Source organism: Marmota flaviventris, chromosome 3, assembly GCF_047511675.1.
Source record: "Marmota flaviventris isolate mMarFla1 chromosome 3, mMarFla1.hap1, whole genome shotgun sequence".
Lineage (NCBI taxonomy): Eukaryota > Metazoa > Chordata > Mammalia > Rodentia > Sciuridae > Marmota > Marmota flaviventris.
Genome location: NC_092500.1, coordinates 83,291,367 through 83,305,383, shown reverse-complemented (window position 1 = coordinate 83,305,383; position 14,017 = coordinate 83,291,367). Strand labels below are relative to the sequence as shown.

Here is a 14,017-nt window from a genome sequence, read left to right as displayed (position 1 = left end):
TGAGGGAAAAAACATCTTTCATAAGGATATCGTAAACAAGCAAGAGTTTCTACCCTCATATCAGATAAAGTGGACTTCAAGTGAAAGTTAATCAAAAGGGACAAAGAAGGACACTTTTTAAGGGAACATATCAACAAGACATGACAATTGTAAATATTTATGCCTCAAACCATGAGGCATCTATGTACATCAAACCCTTCTCAGTTTTAAGAATCAAATAGATCACAACACAATAATATCGGGTAATTTTGACATGCCTCTGTCACCACTGGATAGACCCTCCAAACAAAAACTAATTAAGGAAGCTATAGAACTAAAAAATACAATGGATAATTTAGATAATTTAGACTTTACAGACATATATAGAATATTTCATCCATCAATGACTGAATACACTTTCTTCTCAGCAGCACATGGGTCCTTCTTTAATACAGACTATGTTATGTAAGTTATCTCGTATGTTAGCATGCAATTGTAGTACTTTAATATATTTTTATTGTCAGTAGGGTTATTTTGATAGCTCCCTTTCCACTGATATTTTTGTGATCTTGCTTTTTCTTGATTAGACTTCTTTCATTTTTATCAATTTTTAGCTGTATTATTTCTTCTTTATTTCATACATTTCTGTTTCTACTCTTAATTTTTCCTTCCTACTACCTAATTAGAAAATAATCTGATTGTTAATCTAGCTTCTTTCTGATACAGGTACTTTTCAGTTTAAATGTTCATCTGAGTACTGCTTCATCCCAGAGATTCTGATATTTTAAGCTTTTATTATCACTTAGTTCAAAGCACTTTTTATTTACTTTTCTTGTGCTTTCTTCCTTCACCTGTGTTTATAAATGTGAATTTAATTTTGAAGTAGTTGATATGTGGGGGAGAGGTTCTATATATCTTAAGGTGGTTGATTTCTAATGTCATAAATCATGCATGAAAAACAGTCTGCATAATTTTAAATTTTAAAAGAAAACAATGGAAATGCTTTTTATAGTGATTGTATTGGTTACATGTGTGTCAAAACTGATCAAATTGCATACCTCAAATATGTACATTTTATTGTACTTCAATTTTGTCTCAGTAGAGCTATAAAAAGAGAAAAAATAAATTATAAAGGGATAGGGATATAGCTCAGTGGTTGAATGTTTGTTGGTATGCACAAAGCTCTGGGTTTAGTTCCTGATACTGCATGGAAAAGAGGGGTGGGGAGGAACCCTAAGGGTCAGGAGAAGAATTATTCCTTTCTTAAAAGTTTTTTCAATGTAAAATGTCTTTTTTTTTTTTTTTAACACAAAGTGTTTAGTGTGGCCACCCATTTTAAATTAGGATTAAATTTGAAGATTAAGAATCAAATAATTTATCTTATTACAACTTCTTCATTTTTACATTGAGGAATTCAGACATAGAGAAGAGGTCAGGTACTTTGCCCAAGATCACAGGAACTTATTAACAGAGGAACCCAGACCTGAACTACAACTTCAGAGTTTCATATTCTTTGCATAGTATCATATTTAGTTTTGAATATTAGGTAATAACAGATAAAATCAAAGCTGACTTTGGCTAGTAGATTGCTGTCTTCTCAAAATTAGCAATTGACTGATTGAAAATTCACTGATCTCTGCAACCTGTTTTCAGCTGGGGTAAGATCTGTCTCAACTGTGAACCTTCTTAAACTATAGACACCTGGGCTCCACAGAATCAGACTGTAGCCACGAGTGTAGCTTAGAGGCTCCACAGCTAATTCTGATGCTGAACCCTGGTTATGAATGACTTCCTATCTTTTTTTAAATGAATTGTTTTTCTTATGACAAAGAGACTTGGAAAGGAGAGCTCAGAGACAGAATTTAGGGTTTGTTAAACATACCACTGGGAGTTTTGGAGAGAGCCAGCTAAAGTTCTCTTTAGAGGAGTTGGTCCTTTTACCTAGAAGAATGAAATAGCACTATACACATTGTTTCCCCTTAGTCTTTGAACGTTAATAAGGAAACTGATTAGAAATTTGGCCTCTTTTTTTTTGGGGGGGGGGGGGTGGGTACCAGGGTTGAACTCAGGGGCACTCGACCACTGAGCCACATCTCCAGCCCTATTTTGTATTTTATTTAGAGACAGGGTCTCACTGAGTTGCTTAGCACCTCACTTTTGCTGAGGCTGGCTTTGAACTCACAATCTTCCTGCCTCAGTTTCCTAAGCCGCCGAGATTACAGGCATGCGCCACCATGCCCAGCTAGTGCCACCACCCACCTCCTTTTGAGACAGTTTTTGTATTTGCAAGGAGTATCAAAGCTGATGATGTCTGGTGGGAGTTAGAATGCCAGGAGTAGGCAAGAAAGTGAAGGGATTTGTCTGTCACACACTTAGGAGTTTAGATTTGTTGTAGAAAGCAGGGATGGTGATACGCTGAAGGTGATGCACATATGCACCTCAAATCTTGTTGCCTTCAGCCATGACCTTGTTTAACTTCTGACTCTCAAAAGCCTATATATGTAAAAATCTTTAAGAAAAACCCCTTGTTCATCTTTTCCATGCAGTGGCTGAAGTCAAAAGTCTGAGAGTTATACTGTCTTCTTTCCTCTCCCCTATATCTGTTAACAATTTTTTTTTCAGTTTTTGCTTTTAAATACCTGCTAAAACTATTTTCTCCTCTTCATCCTCACTGCTATTACTCCAGAATAATCTTTATCATCTTTCACCTGAATAATTGTAAGAGCCTTCTAATTGAGTTCCTGTCTTAGTCACTTTCTGTATTACAGTTAGGGTAACTATTGTAAAAAAAGAAAGAAAAGGAAAAATCCCCCAAATCTGTTGTATCACATTGTTTTATAAAACCCTTCAATGTTTTCCCATTTCCTACGATAAAGTCTAAACTGTAGCATATCATTGGCAGTAATTTGCTACTTCATTACCAGTTACTTAGGAAATGTAGGTTTAATACACCCTGTACCTAAGCCATGATACAAAATTCTCTCAATTTTTCAAGTATTATTGTCTTATCCTTTTTTGCATTTGATCAGTTTTGCAAATTCATACGAATCTTTTAATACTCCCCAAATGTAAACTCTCTTTTTTTTCCTGCCACTCCTTTTTCCTTCCTCAAGTTAGCATTAGTTTTATCACTTTTATGGTAATTGCCTGTATACATGTCCACCTCACTCCATTAGAGTTTGTGATTACTGAGGGTAAAGACTGTATAGTTCATTCATCTTTATTTTCTCATCATCTAGTATAGTATCTGGCGTGTTAGCATTCAGTCAGTTTTTAAAGACTGATCTAAATTGAATTGATTTCTGTGACATTCAGTTAAAATTTGGCTTTGGTAGCTGAAAGAATTGACAGCAGGATTTTTTTTTTTTTCACTTTTCATCCATTATGAATATTCACCTCTCCCTGTTTTTTTTATGATTTTAAAGTTCCTTGCAATTTTTTAAATCATTAAGCTGTTTTCCCTCATATAATACAATACTTTGCTTGTAATCATAAGTTGTGGAATATTACTATGATTCATGCTACAAGCAAAGGGAGTTGTAAATAAAATGTTAGGAGGTGATAAATTTGTATGTTTAATGAAGCAGATACTTTTTTGCCTACTGTAGCTTGAGAATATACTGACCATTACATCAATTAGCTGTGTATGCTTTTCTTTTTATTAAATTTTTATTTAAAAGGGGGAAAAGATGATAGGTTTAGATTAAGTTATTCTTGTGTTCTTTTGATAATCTTTTTACCATGTCTCTGTGTTCCTCCTTAGAACATGTTGTTCTACCACTAACAAACAGTGTGGTTTGGGGCAAATTATTTAATTGCTCTGGACTTTAGTTTCCTGGTCTGTAAAGCAGATGATAATATCACGAACTCATAGGATTGTGTGAGAATTCAACTGGTTAATGCATTTAAGGGACTGAAAATAATGGTTGGCATGTGGTAAGTATCGTAATAGTCATTTGTCCTCATCCCCTCATTGGCTTTCTTTCACTTCCTTGAATGTGCTAAGCTCTTTCCAGCTCCAAGGCCTTTGTGGATACTTTTCCTCCACTGGGATTACAAACTTTGACTGGCTCCTATTCAACTTCAGGTTTCTCATTAGACTGGCAGATCCAGGAGAGTACAGTGTCTGGCATGGTAATTAGGCAGTAAAAATTATTGAATGAATGAGTAAATGATAATTGAGCCAACTGGAAAAGAAAACAGGATCACATGGAATGGAAAGTTGCTGCTTCTAGGTTTGTGGTCAGGCAGGTTTTCTCATTGCAGGCAGGGAGGAAAAGAGAAACTGTGTATTATATACATACTTTTAGATTAAATTGTGAACATAAATGTTTAGTGATTGGAACATTAAAATAGGTGTCTGTAATATAATTGAATTCTTTGCCTGAATGATGATCAACTTTAACTTACAATGGAATTTTAATTGTCCCCAATAATTTATTAATTTTATATATTAATTTTAAAGCATAAACAGTATGCTTATGCTTTAAAATTAATATATTCCAACCATACTTAGTACTGGGCTTTATTATTTATTTATTTTTTAATTGTGGTTCTGGGCATTGATTCCAGGCACACTGTACAACTGAACTACATACCCAGCCCCCACTTTTAAAAAATATTTTGAGACAGGGTCTCACTAAGTTGCCCAGGCTGGCTTGAACTTGTGTTCCTCCTGTCTGAGTCTCCTGAGTAGTTGGGAATGCTTTCACACACTAACCATGCATAGCTATTTATTAATGACATCTAATAAGTTAAATTTATTATTTATTAATGACATGTTTCTTCTCTTTAAATAGTTATTTATTGTACGGCTGCCATTGTGTCTTTTTTTTTTAATTTTTATTATTGGTTGTTCAAAACATTACATAGTTCTTGACATATCATATTTCACACATTTGATTCAAGTGGGTTATGAACTCCCATTTTTAACCCGTATACAGATTGCAGAATCACATCAGTTACACATCCACTGTTTTACATATTGCCATACTAGTGTATGTTGTATTCTGCTGCCTTTCCTACCCTCTACTATCCCCCCTCCCCTCCCCTCCCATCTTCTCTCTCTACCCCCTCTACTGTAATTCATTTCTCCCCCTTGTTTTTTTTCCCCATTCCCCTCACTTCCTCTTGTATGTAATTTTGTATAACAATGAGGGTCTCCTTCCATTTCCATGCAATTACCCTTCTCTCTCCCTTTCCCTCTCACCTCTTGTCCCTGTTTAATGTTAATCTTCTTCTCATGCTCTTCCTCCCTACTCTGTTCTTAGTTGCTCTCCTTATATCAAAGAAGACATTTGGCATTTGTTTTTAGGGATTGGCTAGCTTCACTTAGCATAATCTGCTCTAATGCCATCCATTTCCCTGCAAATTTCATGATTTTGTCATTTTTTAGTGCAGAGTAATACTCCATTGTGTATAAATGCCACAATTTTTTTTATCCATTCATCAATTGAAGGGCATCTAGGTTGGTTCCACAGTCTAGCTATTGTGAATTGTGCTGCTATGAACATCGATGTAGCAGTGTCTCTGTAGTATGCTTTTTTTTAGGTCTTTAGGGAATAGACCGAGAAGGGGGATAGCTGGGTCAAATGGTGGTTCCATTCCCAGCTTTCCAAGAAATCTCCATACTGCTTTCCAAATTGGCCGCACCAATTTGCAGTCCCACCAGCAATGTACAAGTGTACCCTTTTCCCCACATCCTTGCCAGCACTTGTTGTTGTTTGACTTCATAATGGCTGCCAATCTTACTGGAGTGAGATGGTATCTTAGGGTGGTTTTGATTTGCATTTCTCTGACTGCTAGAGATGGTGAGCATTTTTTCATGTACTTGTTGATTGATTGTGTGTCCTCCTCTGAGAAGTGTCTGTTGAGGTCCTTGGCCCATTTGTTGATTGGGTTATTTGTTTTCTTATTGTTTAATTTTTTGAGTTCATTGTATACTCTGGATATTAGGGTTCTATCTGAAGTGTGAGGAGTAAAAATTTGTTCCCATGATGTAGGCTCCCTATTTACCTCTCTTATTCTTTCTCTTGCTGAGAAAAAACTTTTTAGTTTGAGTAAGTCCCATTTGTTGATTCTAGTTATTAACTCTTGTGCTATGGATGTCCTATTAAGGAATTTGGAGCCCGACCCTACAATATGTAGATCGGAACCAACTTTTTCTTCTATCAGACGCAGAGTCTCTGAGTTGATATCAAGCTCATTGATCCATTTTGAGTTAACTTTTGTGCATGGCAAGAGAAAGAGATTCAGTTTCATTTTGTTGCATATGGATTTCCAGTTTACCCAGCACCATTTGTTGAAGATGCTATCCTTCCTCCATTGCATGCTTTTAGCCCCTTTATCAAATATAAGATAATTGTAATTTTGTGGATTGGTCTCTGTGTCCTCTATTCTGTACGGTCCACCCGCCTGTTTTGGTACCAGTACCATGCTGTTTTTGTTACTATTGCTCTGTAGTATAGTTTGAAGTCTGGTATCGCTATACCGCCTGATTCACACTTCCTGCTTAGAATTGTTTTTGCTATTCTGGGTCTTTTATTTTTCCATATGAATTTCATGATTGCTTTATCTATTTCTACAAGAAATGTCATTGGGATTTTGATTGGCATTGCATTAAACCTATAGAGAACTTTTGGTAATATCGCCGTTTTGATTATTTTAGTTCTGCCTATCCATGAACAGGGTATATTTTTCCATCTTCTAAGATCTTCTTCTATTTCTCTCTTTAGGGTTCTGTAGTTTTCATTGTATAAGTCTTTCACCTCTTTTGTTAGGTTGATTCCCAAGTATTTTATTTTTTTTGAGGATATTGTGAATGGAGTGGTTGTCCTCATTTCCATTTCAGAGGATTTATCGCTGATATACAGGAATGCCTTTGATTTATGCGTGTTGATTTTATATCCTGCCACTTTGCTGAATTCATTTATTAGCTCTAGTAGTTTTTTGTAGACCCTTTGGGTCTGCTAGGTATAGAATCATGTCACCTGCAAATAGTGATAATTTAAGTTCTTCTTTTCCTATTTTTATGCCTTTAATTTCTTTCGTCTGTCTAATTGCTCTGGCCAGTGTTTCGAGAACTATGTTGAACAGAAGTGGTGAGAGAGGGCATTCTCCGTTCAGAATGATGCTAGCCTGAGGCTTAGCATAGATAGCTTTTACAATATTGAGGTATATTCCTGTTATCCCTAGTTTTTCTAGAGTTTTGAACATAAAGGGATGCTGTACTTTTTCTGCATCTATCAAGATGATCATATGGTTCTTATCTTTAAGTCTGTTGATGTGGTGAATAACATTTATTGATTTCCATATATTGAACCAACCTTGCATCCCAGGGATGAATCCTACTTGATCATGATGCACGATCTTTTTGATATGTTTCTGTATCCGATTTGCCAGAATTTTATTGAGAATTTTTGCATCTATGTTCATTAGAGATATTGGTCTGTAGTTTTCTTTCTTTGAAGTGTCTTTGTCTGGTTTAGGAATCAGAGTGATGTTGGCCTCGTAGAATGAATTTGGAAGTTCTCCCTCTTTTTCTATTTCCCGAAATAGCTTGAAAAGTATTGGTATTAGTTCTTCTTTAAAAGTTTTGTAAAACTCTGCTGTATACCCATCCGGTCCTGGGCTTTTCTTAGTTGGTATTCTTTTGATGGCTTCTTCTATTTCCTCAATTGATATTGGTCTGTTTAGGTTGTGTATATCCTCCTGACTCAATCAGATCATATGACTTAAGAAATTTATCGATGCCTTCACTATCTTCTAATTTATTGGAGTATAAGGATTCAAAATAATTTCTAATTATCTTCTGTATTTCTGAAGTGTCTGTTGTGATATTGCCTTTTTCATCCTGTATGCTAGTAATTTGAGTTCTCTCTCTTCTTCTCTTCGTTAGCATGGCTAAGGGTGTGTCGATCTTATTTATTTTTTCAACGAACCAACTTTTAGTTTTGTCAATTTTTTCAATTGTTTCTTTTGTTTCGATTTCATTGATTTCAGCTCTGATTTTTATTATTTCTTGCCTTCTACTACTTTTGCTGTTGGTTTGCTCTTCTTTTTCTAGGGTTTTGAGATGAAGTGTGAGATCATTTATTTGTTGTTTTTTTCTTTTTTTAAGGAATGAACTCCAAGCAATGAATTTTCCTCTTAGAACTCCTTTCATTGTGTCCCATAGATTCCGATATGTTGTATCTGTGTTTTCATTTATCTCTAAGAATTTTTTAAATTCCTCCTTGATATCTTCTATAACCCATTGATCATTCAGTAACCTATTGTTCATTCTCCAAGTGATGCATGATTTTTCCTTCCTTCTTTTATCGTTGATTTCCAGTTTCATTCCATTATGATCAGATGGGATGCATGGTATTATCTCTACTCCTTTATAATTTCTAAGAGTTGCCCTGTGACATAATATATGATCTATTTTTGAGAAGGATCCATGTGCTGCTGAGAAAAAAGTGTAACTGCTTGATGTTGGGTGGTATATTCTATATATGTCAATTAAGTCTAGGTTATTAATTGTATTATTGAGTTCTGTAGTTTCTTTATTCAACTTTTGTTTGGAAGATCTGTCCAGGGGTAAGAGAGGTGTGTTGAAGTCTCCCATAATTATTGTATGGTGATCTATTAGACTCTTGAGCTTGAGAAGAGTTTGTTTGATGAACATAGCTGCACCATTGTTTGGGGCATATATATTTATGATTGTTATGTCTAGTTGGTGTATGGTTCCCTTGAGCAGTATGTAGTGTCCCTCTTTATCCCTTTTGATTAACTTTGGCTTGAAATCTATTTTATTTGATATGAGTATGGACACTCCTGCTTGTTTCCGAGGTCCATATGAGTGATATGATTTTTCCCAACCCTTCACCTTCAGTCTATGTATGTCTTTTCCTATCAAATACATCTCCTGTAGGCATCATATTTGTGGATCTTTTTTTTTTTGATCCAGTCTACTACCTGTGTCTCTTGATTGGTGAGTTTAAGCCATTAACATTTAGGGTTACTATTGAGTTATGTATTGTTTTTCCAGCCATATTTGTTTATTTATGTTACTTAACATGGTTTGTTTTTCCTCTTTGATTATTTTTCCCTTTACTGTACTACCTCCCGCTGTTGGTTTTCATTGTTATTTTCCATTTCCTCTTCCTGTAATGTTTTGCCAAGGATGTTTTGAAGAGCTGGTTTTCTAGCTGTAAATTCTTTTAACTTTTGTTTATCGTGGAAGGTTTTAATTTCACCTTCCATCCTGAAGCTTAATTTCGCTGGATACACAATTCTTGGTTGGAACCCATTTTCTTTCAGCGTTTGAAATATGTTGTTCCAGGATCTTCTGGCTTTCAGTGTCTGTGTTGAAAGATCAGCTGTTATCCTGATTGGTTTACCCCTAAATGTAATCTGCTTCCTTTCTCTTGTTGCTTTTAAAATTCTCTCCTTGTTCTGTATGTTGGGCATCTTCATTATAATGTGTCTTGGTGTGGATCTCTTGTGATTTTGCACATTCGGCGTCCTGTAGGCTTCTAGGATTTGGGATTCTGTTTCATTCTTCAAAGTCTGGGAAGTTTTCTCGTATTATTTCGTTGAATAGATTGTTCATTCCTTTGGTTTGGACCTCTATACCTTCCTGTATCCCAATAACTCTTAAGTTTGGTCTCTTTATGTTATCCCGTATTTCTTGGATGTTCTGCTCATGGTTTCTTAACAGTCTCTTTGAGCTGTCTATGTTCTTTTCAAGTTGAAATACTTTGTCTTCATTGTCTGATGTTCTATCTTCTAAGTGTTCTACTCTGCTGGTAGTACTCTCATTTGAGTTTTTAATTTGGTTTATTGCTTCCTGCATTTCTATGATTTCTGTTTGTTTTTTATAACCTCTACCTCCCTGTATAGTTGATCTTTTGCTTCTTGGATTTGTTTATGTAATTCATTGTCGAAGTGATCTTTCATTGTCTGATTTTGCTGCCTAATGTCTTCCTTGAGACTCCAGATCATCTGAAGCATGTATATCCTGAATTCTTTATCTGACATTCCACCTGCTGCAGATATTACCTCTTCTAAAGTTGAGTTGACCTGCATTGCTTGTGGTCCTTTCTTTCCTTGTCTTTTCATATTGCTTGCGTTTCTTTCTGCTTGTAAAACTGTTGTGTTATTGAATTTTCCCCTTATATATTTATATTGCTCTTGTATAGTTGCAAAGTCTCTCTTTTGTGGAGAAAGACAATGTTAACAGTTCTCAGTATCAATAGTACATCATGTAAGCACACGTTTTCCTTTCCTTATTACTACATTTATAGCTAGACTCTATGTCTACAACTGTTGGTTTCGATTATCGTTTACAAATATAATCATTAGTTTCATGAAAGGCATACTGTTTCTTGTAGCTTGAAGAAAACTGAATTTCAGGTGTAGGATGTTATGTTTATGGGGAAAGGAGTGAGGGTATGGGGTTAATCTAACTTAGTAACTTTGGAAAGCTCTAACTAATAGATGGGTAATTTATGGAAGAATGTGTAGATTCAAATTCCTATCTGTATTTATAAGATTACCCTACTTATAAATAATAAAATTTAGGGGGTTGCAAGTGGGATAGAGGGAGTAAGAGGGAGGAAAACAAATAACAAGGAAATGAAGAGAAAAAAGAGAGTGGGAAAAAGAAAATACGAGAAAAAAGAAAAGAAATAAAAACGGGGGAGGGAAGTGGGGCATATGCAATTCTTCTATAGTATATTATTCTGCTGATCCAGTTGTTAAAGACCTTTTTCGTGCACAATTTTTAGTTTCACATATGTTGAGGTTGCGAGGACCCGAGGGGGGAGGGTAGAGGAGACTGGGTGAATGGCTGAAAAGAGAGAGAAGAGACAAAAAGAAAGAAAAAAAATGTCTCGCAGAACTCTGTTTTCATTTCTTCCAGTTGGTGGCTTTGTCTATTCCTAGCTTGAGTCTCTGGGTTCAGGATGGTGGTGAGGACTTGAGCTTCCACCTGTGGCCTCTCTACTCTTATTCTCTTAGATGTAAACCAGGTGCCTGCTCCACTGCAGAACCGCACTGGTAGCCACATCAACCGGTTGGTGGGTTTTAAGGGTTGGTGGGATTTTCCAAGATGAGTTCCATCAGTTTTTCTCATAAGGTGTTTGATGAGGTGGGGGTGTTGGGGAAACCTTATGTTTGTCAAGAGTTCGGTCAGGTGACCGCACGGGCGGGCGGCAGGGCCCCTCCTCCAGTTGGAGTGGTGTCTATCGCACTGGCGGGAGGCTGGGCTCCTCCAGCTGGGGAGGTCTGTCTACCGCGCAGGTGCAGGTGGCGGCTGGGCCCCTCCTCCAATTGGGGTGGTCTGTCTACCCCGCTGGCGGGCCACTGAGCCCGTTCTCCCACCATTGTGTCTTAAGAGATCCGTAAAGCTCCAGTTGGTATTGTCCAACAAAAGGGATTCCTGGTTTTTCTCTTAAGCAGACAGGGTCAGGGTTTTATTTAATACATTCATGATTGACTTGGGTTAGGACTGGTTGTAGTTCTTGTAAGATTGAGTTCACTGTTGGTTTCTTCATTTTCCTCAGGCATAGCCTTCCTGGCTTTTGTTTGGGAACTTGGTGAGTCTGAGTTCACATCACTGAAAGAGTGCTGAGGCATTACTTACACCCTTCAAAAGTTTTGTGCTTAGTCTGGTAACTGCTTGCCCCTTGCAGCCTCAAAATCTAGTGCATCTTGAGAGGGAGATTTGTTGAGTATTTGTAAAAGGACCTCCTCCCTCTAGCAGGACTGTCTCCTAAATACTGTGAGATCATGGGACATTACACTTTGTTTTTTAGAAGCCCTGGTGCCCTAGTTTCCTATTTATAGCTTCAGAACTAAAACCAGTTATGTTTGTGGCTTCTCAAATTCTAATCTATCACACAAGCCCTGGCTAATAGCTCAAACCTCCCAAACTACTCATTTCTCTTCCATTAGATAGCATGCACAAGGCCTTGGGTTCAATCCCTAGCACTAGAGGGAAAAAAAGTATCACCTTTAGATTGTGACAGAGAAGAGCAGACTTCTTATTTCTGTTTATTTTATCCAGTTTTATAAATATCAATCATTTGATTTTTGTGAATAGGGATAACATGGTAAAACATTTGAGGCAACTGTGTTCGTATTTACCTTTAAAGTTTGAGTTTATTGCTTGATGGTGGTACAGGTCACATTCACTTTGAAGACATTTTCCAAAAGTTTTGTAAAAATGCCCCCTGCCATCATCCCTAAGTATTCCTTCCCAAACCCATGGCATAGGTACCTAGGTTTGAACTCTACTCTTCTTTGAAGTTACGTTATTAACAGCAAACATTTATATAGTGTTTACTATGAGCAGGTGCTCCTAGTACAGGGAAATCCTTGACCTCTTTTAATGCTTAGAACAGCCCTATGAAATTAGAGATGCAGCTAGGATTTAAATTGAGGCCTGAGAAACACCGAAGCCCATGTTAAATATTGTTTTATATCACCTTCCTATTTGATGTTGACCCCATTACAGATATGCAAACCTCTGTAACTCTGAAACCCAAAAAGCTTTAGAAATGGATAGTCTTTTCATGTCTCATTTGGTGGGAAAAAAATGTGATCTGAATGGATAAGAAGCTATTTATGTTATTTATTTTTTTAAGATGGGGTTATATAATGTTGCCCCAGGCTGGCCTCAAACTTCTGGACTCACAGGCATTTTTTTCTTGCCTCAGCCTCTTGAGTTGCTGGGACAATGAGTACATGCCAGTGTGCCCAGCTATTGATATATTTTATTTATTCCATGTAATGTGAATATTCGCATATCTTGCTGCAGATAGAGTAAATGTGTTAGATCAGTAGGTACTGCTATAGAATCTTTCTAAAAGAGTTGCTAAATATATGGTATGTGCACTATGTTACTTCCTAGAATACAACACATCCTGGTATGTAAAACTCTCTAAGAGATTGTAGCTCTCTATTTAATTTTTATAATATTTAGTTTTCTTTTCTGTAGAGATGTTAAAATCTCCTAGTAGGTCTGTATAAGAATTATGTGAAATAGTTAATATATATAAGCATTTGAGATACTGGTGATAGGAAATATTCAGTTTGTTGGGTTATTACTATTGATATCTTGGACTTTATATTCAGCTGTACAATTTGAATTCTAAAGCTAGAATATGTAGAAAATGTGAATTTTGTTCAGCTTGCAGCTGAAGCCCAGTGCTGCAGTATATTGATAACAAGATTAGTGAGAGCCATGCCTTTTACAGAATGTTAGTTCATTTTACCTACCAGTAACTGTTTAGAACATAGTGATTTTTCTCTTGTAAGCATACATTATCCTGTAGGCAAGGTTTTCTTACCTTTTCATGTCATTATGCACATAGAAAATCCTCTACTGGAACTGGGGATGTGGCTCAGTGGTAGAATACTTGCCTAGCATGCACAAAGCCCTGGGTTTGACTCCCCAACACCACAAAAAGAGAGAAAAGAAGGCAAGAAAATTTCTTTTTTTTTTTTTTTTTTTAAAGAATCAAATGTATAGGTCAGTTTTTATTGAGTGAATTTTGTGGATTTTTTTTTTTTGTAAATATATATATTTACTTATTTTATTTTTTAGAAAATTTCTTATCTAGGTAAATGAGGGAAGAGAATGTATGACACTACTTCTGAAACTCCAGGCTTACATGGCCTCCCTGAGGGCTGAGGGAATCAATATGGCATACCTGAGAAATACTGTGGTAAACCACCATGTATATACCAAATGTAAGGCGAAGATAAATGAAATTCTAGAAATTATTAGTGGATTTACCTTTTATCACTTCTTCAATAGATATTTTTTCAATAAGTATCTATTGAAAGCATTTTAGAAAGTCCAGATAAAACATGGATGAAACTTAAATTTTTTTTTCAGTACTGAGGGTTGAACCTAGTGATACTCTACCATTGAGTTACACCCCTCACTCTTTTATTTTTTATTTTGAGATAAGGTCTCCCTTAGTTACATAAGTTGTCTTCAAACTTGGAACTTAGAATGTTTTAAATAATTAAGTCTCTTAATTGC

General features: G+C 36.1%; 1 protein-coding gene across 2 annotated transcripts in view; it reads left to right on the top strand.

Annotated features, from left to right (window-relative positions):
* The window catches only part of Mrps35 (mitochondrial ribosomal protein S35), a 49,980-nt gene that overhangs the window by 33,291 nt on the left and 2,672 nt on the right, over positions 1–14,017 (top strand). The window lies entirely within an intron of this gene.